Genomic DNA, 9351 nt, shown 5'->3' with positions numbered 1-9351 from the left:
GCGGCTGCGCCGGTTTCCACGGCAACGCTGCGGGAGCGGGCTCTGGTGCCTATTGATGAGGCGGCGGCGGCGGGGGCTGCGCCCAATCCCCCGCACCGCATCCCCCGCACCGGGCCGGGGAGCCTCGGAGCCACGCAGGCCGCCGGGACGGGGGTTTGGGGACAGCACCGGCCCGAGCCCTGCCCGGCTCTGCCCCAGAGCTGCTCAGCTCTGGCCCTGGATACCCGACTCTGGCCCCAGGATACCCAGCTGTGTCCTAGGGATGCCCAGCTCTGTCCCGGGGATGCTCAGCTCTACCCCAGGATGCCCGGTTCTGCCCCAGGGAAGCCCATCTCTGCCTCGAGAATGCTCAGTTCTGCCCCAGGATGCCTGATTTACTGCAAAGATGCTCATTTCTGCCCCAGGATGCCTGATTTACTGCAAAGATGCCCATCTCTGTCCCGGCATGCCCGATTTTGCCCTGGGGATGCTCAGCTCTGCCCCAAGATGCCTGGTCCTTTCCCAGGCATGCTTGCACACCTTCCTTTAATGTCAGCTAAACCTCGGTATCTTCCAGACAAACCGTGCTGGAAACAACCCTGTTCTGAAAAGGGCTGGGCCCCTCCTGCAGCACGGCCGGGACAAGAGGCAGAGCGTGGTGCAGGCAGGGAGGGAGAGGGTGGTTGATGTGATCCTTGGCGATAGGAGTTCGCAGCATAACACTACAGCCATCCGTGAGCACAGGGAGCAGGCAGGCGTGTGCTCTGTCTCTCCCTGCCTCTTCCCTGCCGTGCTGTCTTTGATGAAGATCAGATCATACATCAGGCTGCACAGTGTTAGTGATGCTCAGGGGAAAGCCACTGGGTCCCCTGAGGGACATCCGTGTGGTCCTGCTCCCCAGCCCCACTCACTGCTTGACCCACTGCCGAGCAAGGTTTGCCGATCCCAAACCCAAGAGGGACTGATGATCCCCAAACCCCCGAGCAGCTGGGACAGGTCCTGCCTCCTCATGTCCTTGTGTGCGGCAAAGCTCAGTCCCACTGGTGCCTCCCTGCTGTGGTGTGGGGATGGCGTTTGACATCACACGTGCGCTCCCTTTGTGGCCATGGAGCTGCCAGGAGAACCTGCCTGGGGCCACCTTCTCCAGGGGAGGAACCGTGGGGGACTTTCAGTGCCCCTGTCAGTGCCCCTACACCACTTTGTGGGCACCTCCTTTGAGCAGCTTCTCCAGCCCATTCAGATGTGCTCTTGAACCCAATGCCATCAGCTGTATGTCACATCTGCCTAAGCCCAGGCAGCAGAGACAAGTCACCATCAAGACAGGAAATTCACTGCTGATTGCCATGGTAAGACCCACCTGGATGGGTCCTGTGTGTGGAGAGTTATCGCTGGGTCTGGTAGAGTCTCTCTCACATCTGGGTGTGGCTACAAGTCACCTCTCACAGCATGCAGGACTCTGCCATCCCACCTGACTCCCAGATCTCTGAGCTAAGGGGTGTCTCTGTGTGGTGGGGGGAAGCCCCAGATTTGTAATGAGCAGAAAATGCAGCCAATAGACTAAAGGGAAGATTCCAGAAAACCGATCCCACCTTTCTGTTTGTTCTGGTAGTCATGTACCTTCAAACCACCAGCCTACATGGCTCCTTCTGTTGCAGGAACAGGTCAGGGTAGTCCTCAGCATCTCCCACTGCTCAGATCCCCTCAGTTCCTGCCCATGGCTGTTCCCCTGGCAAGGTACCAGGCAGGCTCCACAGGCGCTGGAGCAGTGTGGAAGAACGCCCAGGCACTGCTCATCTCCCCAGCGAGACAGAACAAGCAGGCTTCATTAGGAGAAGGCAGCAGCAGTGGGAGGAGAAATGTGCCCTGATAAGATCTCGAGGGCTGGCAGCCCTCTCAGAACCCGAGCTTGCTTTGTGCTTCCACTGCCCTGTGCTGCTCACAGGCTCTGCTCGCCTCATCTGTCCCCCCAGCATCTTTCCCCTAGTCCCACTCATCTGTGCCAGACTCCCCTGGTTCCAGGGCGCTGCTGGGACCTGCTGCCCTGGAGAAAGGAGGGGCCAGGGATCCACCAGGCTCAAGTCTAGACTGCCCACAGCCTTCAGTGAAAGCCCCAGTTAGGTGAGGTGAAGGACAGGGTGTCCACACCCTGCACACCATTCCCGGGGAGAGGATGTCTCCTGGAGCCCTTGGGAAGCTGGAGATCATCTTTATCATATATCTTGGCTAGCCTACACCTGGATAAGTCTCTTAGTAAGTCTCCTTAAACAGAGAGAAGAAAAATTCTTCTGGGCTATTGAAGACTCAATGAGTCAAGAGCTCACTGAGCTGTCAGTCACTCAGTTCTCATGGGGGCTACAAGGATGGGGTACCCCAGATCCCTTTGGTCCTCCAAATCACCCAGGAATCTGCTGTGGGGCTGTGCTCCCTGCAGAGGAGACCTAGAAAGATCCTTGAAACTCCCCCAGGACAGGGGAAACCACAGGCTCAGGGAAAGGAGGTGATGATATATGAGAAAATGGAGAGAAGCAGTGACATTGGAGAGCTCACGAGCAACAGCTCAAATGATGGGAGATGACAAAGGATTCCAGGAGAGCCCCCCAGCAGCTCCCACTGCTCTCCAAAATCTCCAGGGAGCCAGGCCTGTGCCTGGTTGTGCAGGACAGGGATCCAGGGCATGGTGCTCCCTGTGCTCTCCATCAGGGAGCAGCAAGGATAGGGCTGCTCCATGGTGGGCAGCAAATGGGAACCCGAGTGGGATGCAGAACACACAGTGTCCTCAAACCCCAGGAGGCCATCCCGGAGCTTCTGAGCAGAGCAGGGGTGATGGGATCCCTGGGCAGCCCCAGAAAGGATCAGAGGAACCAGGACAGGGACCCCAGCCAGGATCAGGAGGAGACAGAGCAGGGGCTACAGATAAAGCTCCAGCAAAGGTGGGTCCAGCCAGGTGCAGGGCCACAGACAAACTGGTTGGTCTGGGCTCCAGCCAGCACATGTGGCTGGAGACAAGATTCTTACAGTGATGATCCAGGGACCACTGAGGAGATCAGACCCAACAGAGCTCTACCTAACACAAAAGCCCAGCCAAGGCCTGAAGAACCAGGGCTGAGCCTCACTGATGCTTCTGGCCCAGCACCTGCAGGTCCTACAGACCAGTTAGTGCCTGGTGAGTCCTCCTGAGGTCCTCCCCTGGTTCTGGGGATTCCAGCAGGGACTGGAGTGGGCAGTGGGAGCTCTGCTGTGGTTTTGGCTGGGAAAAAAAGCACAAGAATGAGCACAAGGGGCCAAGGCAGCCCTGAGGGAAGGCCCCAGGGTGTGGGGACAGGACGTGTGTCAGCACTCAGGGGCACCTCCAGGCTGAGGTGATTGATGGGTGCCAACCCATTCCCACCCTCTTTCCAGCAGTTCCCTGGGAATGGCTCCAGCACATGATCCCTCATGTCTCTGTGCAGGAGCCACGCTGGTGGCTGCAGAGACGAGCAGTGACACAAATGGGCACCTGCTCTGCCAGAAGAGCCCTCCAGCTCCCATTCCCACCTCCTGAGCCTGAGGTTTGATGTGTCCTGGAGCAGCTCCAAGGAAGATGCACATGGCCACATCCCCCTGATCGCACCATCCCCAGCAGCACATGGACTCTGGCAGGGAATGGCTCCACACTCTGGAGCAGCACTGGGATGGAAGCCCTGTTAAAAACAACCTAGAAGTGGAATGTGCTGGGCTGGCCCTGCAGGGGTCACAGTGAGCCCCAGCCCTGGTGTAGTGTGGTGTGGTGTGGCATGGCAACACCAATTCAGGCACTGGGGCTGTGCAGGAGAGCCTGGCTGGGCCCTGTCAGTCCCTACAGCCCTTCCAGAGCCATCCTGGGAGTGCTGGGATGGGCACCCACACCCCCACTGCCCCCAGAGGAGCCTCAGCCCCAAACCCTGCCCTGCTCAGGGCTTTTTTTGGGCCAGCAGAGCCACCCAACCTGTGTGGCACCAACCAGGAATGGATGAACACAACGAGGTGCTGTGGAGCTCACCCCAACAGGGACAGGGCATTTCCTTGTTGGACCTGCTAAAATACCTTCAGGATGGAGGAGGGGCTAGGAAAAAAGGAGGGGTTTATTTAAAAAAAAAACAGGAAAAAATTAGCAGTTTCTGTTTTGCTGCTCTTAGCAAGAACCACGTTTCCAACCATCTCTCTCAGCAGTGACCACAACAGACCTTGGTCATGAAAATTGGGTATTTATCCTTCCCAATACTTGAATGCACATTATTAGGATGTAAATTTTCAAAGCTTTTGCACGTTAAAAATGTGAATTTGCTTTTCCCTCATGGTGCTCACAAACTGAAACTGCTTAGGGCAGTCCACAGTGGCTGCTTGGGGCTTTTTTTAGCCCTTTTTCGTTTTTACTGCTTAAAAACTTGTCTCCTTGTGACCATGACGACAGTTTTGATTTGATTTTTTTTTTTCCTTCCACATCCCCTTTGAACAGCCACAAAACCAGGGAACATGGGAAAGCTAGGACAGCAAGAAGTAAAACACCCAGTCCTTTCTGGACAGCTCAGTGAAAGAAAAATACCAAAAACTTAGTAACCCCCCCAAAAGATGATCCCGAGACCAGCATAAGAAGTTTTACAAAACGTAAAAACTTTCCACTGACGTTTGGGTTTTTAAAAAAAAAAAAAAACAAACAAAAAAACCCCCCAAAAACCAAAACCAAACCAAAAAAGATCCCAAAAAAACAACAAAACCAAAACCAAAAGCAGTATTTTTAATATTTTTTTTACTATTTTTAGATCCTCTCTCCCACGGGCAGGACATGGGGAGTCAAAGACAAAGGGATGCCTGAAGGGGTTTTGAGAGCTGACATTGGGAACAAGGACCAAACCTCCTCAGTGGAAGCTGGGTTGGTTTTAGACCCCCAGGAAACACAGCCAGGGGTGTGTGGATGGAGGGAGATGGGGATTGCAGGAGGATTTTTTGGCTTCACATGGCTTTGTGAGCATGGCTGGGGCTGCCATGGGACACAGCAGCTTTGCTGGTGACCCTCAAGGGACTGAAGGGGACAGTCCTGTGTCCTTGGGCTGACATTTGCTGGCCACCACCCCCAGCTGTGATGTCCTCAAGGCTCCCCAAGGCTCCAAATCTGGAATGACTACACTGCACAGGGTCCTGGGCACAGCAAAGAGCTTTTCCCCAGTTCTGCATTTCCCGGGAATTGCATTAAAAAATCCACAAGTCAATACCAAAAGAGTTTTATTTAGCAGTTCCCCACCCTGCTGAACCCACTAGGAACCCCACTCTGCCTCCCCTGCTGCACATGGCCACCACTGCCCAGCTCTTCCCAGAGCTGGGAAATGAAGATGCGGTAAATTGTGCATTGGAGTCCCTGCTGTCTACCTGGCCTGCCGGTGCGGGGCTCACTCCGATGGGAGGGGCTGGCAGCCCCTGTGCCCACGTGGCCGTCCCAGGTGCCAGGGGGACGTGGGGACAAGGAGAGCATGGCAGGAGGGTGGTGAGCTCTGCCTGGTGCCGTCAGCCGGGCAGGGCCGCGGCGACTCCCGATGGGCTCGTGGGTCCGGCGCTGCTCCGTGGTCTCTTCTCCGTAGCCCACAGTACACTCATCCATAAAGTAGGAAACACTACACCCTGCAGTGCTGTTTAGTAGTGCTTTCTACTTTATGGGTGACTGCACTGTCTCTGAGTCGCTGTCGGCGGCCGCTCTCCTCGGCGTGGAGCTCCTTCCCCCACACGGGGCCCCCCACGGGGCACCCCGGCCTTGCTGTGGCCACGGGCGCGAATGGCAGGTGTGGTCCGGCCCCGGGACAGAGAGCCTCTGGCAGTGTCACCTCCTGGGAGCCATGCCAAGCACGAGGGACATCCTTATCCCGGGGGTGAGATCCCGCCTTGCCTGCCCTTGTCTCCCCAGAACCCCCATCCTGAGCACAGGGGACATCCTCCCCTTTTCCCATAGGTGAGACCCTACCTCATACCCCATAGTCCCACCTTGAGCCCTGTCCTGGGCACAGTGGATATCCTTACTTTTTCCCCAAGGCAGGGAGGCCACTTAGTACCTCATCCTGATCATAGGGGACAGTTTTGACTCATTCCCAAAGGAAGGACCGCACATCAGATCCCATCCTGGTCACAGGAATAAGCTTTTACTTATCCCTCAAGGAGGGAATCCACCTCATACCTGATCTGGGTAACAGAGAACCTAAATGACTGGTCCCTATTGATAGTGACCCCACCCCAAACCCCACCACCCCTCTCAAACCTCATCCTAGCCACAGAGGGTGTGTTTGCTTTGACTCCATGGGGATGCCTCCACCTCATACCCCATCCCATTCCCAAAGGACCCCCCCCTTGCCTTGTCCCCACAGGGGAGATTCCACCTTGAACTCCATTGCTGCCCTTCAGACCACACCCTGGTCTCAGAGAACCCCCATGTCTGGACCCCAAGGACGAGATCCCACCTCAAACTCCATCTTTGTCCCTCAAATCCCATCTGCACCACAGGGAGCCCACCACGCCATGTCCCAATGAGAGGACCCAGCTAAATGGCACCCTGGCCACAGAGGGCTCCTTTGCTTTGTCCCCGTGGTGGCAAACCTACAGCAAACGCCATCCACGTGACGGGGACCCCCTGCACTGCCTTGTCCCCATGGTGGATATCCCATGGCAATGGGAACGTCCTCATGGGGACCCTGCTTGTTCTCCCATCCCTTACTGAAGTGCCCTTTGCCCATCCCCTGCCCTGAGCTCCCTGTCCTGGCGCTCCCCTTGGGCCCCCTCGCCCCATCCGCCAGACACACGGAGATCCTTCGGATGCCCCCACAGCCCTTTGGGTTTTCCTGCAGGTCCCACAATTGAGACCCCCCCAGCCCCAAGAGCCTCACCTGCCACACCAGCCTCCACGTCCACGCGGTCTGTCCTGGCTGCCACCAAAAACCCCCTGAGTGTCACTTCTGCTTTGGGCACTTCCCGCCTCCAGCCGCCTGCCAGCACGGCACCTCCTCCCTGCCACGCACTGTGCCCCCCTTGTGGGGAGGACCCCCTTACCTGTCAGTGGCCCCCGGCACCCACTGCCCCCCTCACGGTGGCACCAGGGCCACAGATGCCATTGCCCCAGGACACCCCGCGCTGCTCCTCCAGCACGGCGCGGGCGCCTCGCTGGGTCCCTGTTACCGGCTCGGGGCGCGGGCGGCCTTCCCCGGCTGTGGGTGACCCACGCCGGCCGTGGAGGTGAGTGCCAGGTGCTGGTGGCCCGTGCTGGGTGCTGGCTGGGGAGCAATGGGCCCCTACGGGGCGCGGGGCTGCTTTTAACCCCATCCTGCCCACGTGGCCCCGCCACAGGAAGAGCCGTCGCTGCGGGGCCGATAACGGTGCCGGTCCCACCCAGCGCCGCCCTGCGCCCCGACCGCAGCCGGCCCAGCACCGGGCCAGGAAGCACCAGCCGGTTGTGCTCTCTGGGGCTTTGCTGCTGACGGCAACAAACATGTTTGTGCAAAAAAAAAAAAAAAAAAAAAAAAAAAAAAAAAAAAAAAAAAAAAAAAAAAAAAAAAAAAAAAAAAAAAAAAAAGAAAGAAGAACAAAAAAGAAAAAGGTGTTTGCTCCGGGTGACAGTAACTGAATCCACCTCCCACGGCTGCTCGGCTGCACCGTGGCCCCTCACCCCATCCCAGTGGTGGGACCTGCACAGGGGCAGTTCCTGCCCACGGAGGGTCCAGCAGCCTGTGGCAGGGGCTGCAGGACTCAGGGGCTGCCTGGTCATTGGGGTGAAGCAGTGGGGACGCAGGTGAGTCACAGGCCCTACACCTGTGCTTTGGGGAGCACATGGCACAAGAGGCTTCCTGAAGCCTCTCACCCCATCAGGGCTCTGCAACACTAAACTTCCCCTGACCCGGGCAGCTGTAGTGACCAACAGGGATGTGAGGCCCCAAGAAGAAAATGGAAAGGTGGGTTTGGAGGTTGGCACATCCAGGTCGCAATGGCCCTGTGACAGCAGCCAGGGTAAGCCCACCACTAAACTAGATCAAAAACCTACAAACTAAGTCCCCCAAATGACCATAAATGGGGCCATGTCTGTCCCCGCACTGGTTTTCACGTCCTCTGCAAAAGGTTTCTTTTTAGGCCAATGTGATTCATTCTCTACATTGATAATCTGGACGGAAATGTATAAAAAAATGGTACTGGTGAGGCTTGCAGGAGGCAGGGGGAGAGCAAAGCCAAAAATAACCAAGCAGCAGCACAGGCAGAAGTGATTTGACTTGAGCTGCATGTGTGCTGATGGCAGCAGGTAAAGGAGGCTTTAGGAGAGAGGGAATTCGTTGGGAAGCCCTTTCCACACCAAGGCTGAAACGGTAGAAGTTTCAGTGGAAAAAACAAACAGAACCCCGTGCATTGGGCCACCAAGGGCTGCCCTGTCTCCCACCCTTCCCTGCCCCTGTGCCCATCTCCATCCCTTATGGTCATGGGGGTGGGGACACTGTGTTCCCTGTGCTGGAGAGAAATTCAGAAGGAATGTAAGTGCTGTTGGTGATGTTGCCCAGAGCCCTTTTGGCAGCTCTGAGGCCAGGAGCATGGTGCTGCCTCACCTGTGGTAGGCAGCCACTTGTCCATGGCAGAGGCTACCACATGCAGGCTAGATCCATGGGGTGGCCTCCTGATGCCAGGTGACTTTGGGTGCCTCCCAGACTGGCCCTCCTGGGGACCTGAAACACATAAATATCCTTTTTGGTGTGAACCACAGAATATCCTCATCTGGAAGGGATCCACAAAGATCGTCAAATCCAGCTCCTGACCCTGCACAGGCCACCACAACAATCCCAGTCTGTGCCCGAGAGTAGATTGTTGCCAACCCAGAGACCATCCTGGAGACATCCCCTAGAGCCTCAGCCACCTCCATGCCATGGGACAGTCCCTAGAAGAGGTGGGTGCCATCACAAAGGGTGAAAGCTGCACAGGGTACAGGCAACTACGCTCCTACAGCAGAGAAAGGAGCCTTTTGTGGCTCTCCAGAGAGAGATCTGGCCCCAGAGGTGCTACTGAGGGACTTGCCCCCTGTGACCCAAGGTCAAGGCCATGCTTCTGGCTGGTGACAAACTGGTCTCTGGTAAATACTGCAGGCTGGGAGGAGGGGACAGGGTGAGAAGTCAGGTCCAGTGAGGAAACTCAAGTTTGAGGCTGACCGTGGGGCAAAGCAGGATGAAGATATTTCCCAAGAGAGGCGGCTGGGGGAGATTGCACCCAAGGACAAGATGTCAGGGGAGAGTGAAGCACGTGGCCAGAGCTGGAGATGTGCAGGATGGCAGTGGGGAGGAAGCTGTGCCTTCCAAATGGGGTTCCCTGCAGAGCCCTGCCCAGCACCTGCCAGTGCTGCTGAGGGGC

At 56.8% G+C, this 9351-nt stretch overlaps 1 long non-coding RNA gene across 3 annotated transcripts; it reads right to left on the bottom strand.

The window, feature by feature from the left end:
- Positions 1–4718: 4718 nt before the first annotated feature.
- On the bottom strand, positions 4719–7326 carry LOC130260825 (uncharacterized). 3 transcript variants are annotated; one of them, XR_008841846.1, is made up of 3 exons: positions 7024–7295; positions 6861–6899; positions 4719–5813 (listed from the first exon to the last, which is right to left on the bottom strand). It is a non-coding gene; the product is annotated as an uncharacterized LOC130260825 (long non-coding RNA). The 3 variants fall into 3 exon arrangements; XR_008841847.1 differs by having other exon boundaries at positions 5201–5813; positions 6861–7001; positions 7150–7305; XR_008841848.1 differs by lacking the exon at positions 6861–6899 and having other exon boundaries at positions 5201–5813; positions 7024–7326.
- Positions 7327–9351: the final 2025 nt, after the last annotated feature.

Source organism: Oenanthe melanoleuca, chromosome 19 (assembly GCF_029582105.1).
Source record: "Oenanthe melanoleuca isolate GR-GAL-2019-014 chromosome 19, OMel1.0, whole genome shotgun sequence".
In the NCBI taxonomy this organism is placed as follows: domain Eukaryota; kingdom Metazoa; phylum Chordata; class Aves; order Passeriformes; family Muscicapidae; genus Oenanthe; species Oenanthe melanoleuca.
The sequence above is the reverse complement of the archived record's forward strand: the minus strand, read 5'-3'. Positions and strand labels throughout refer to the sequence as shown.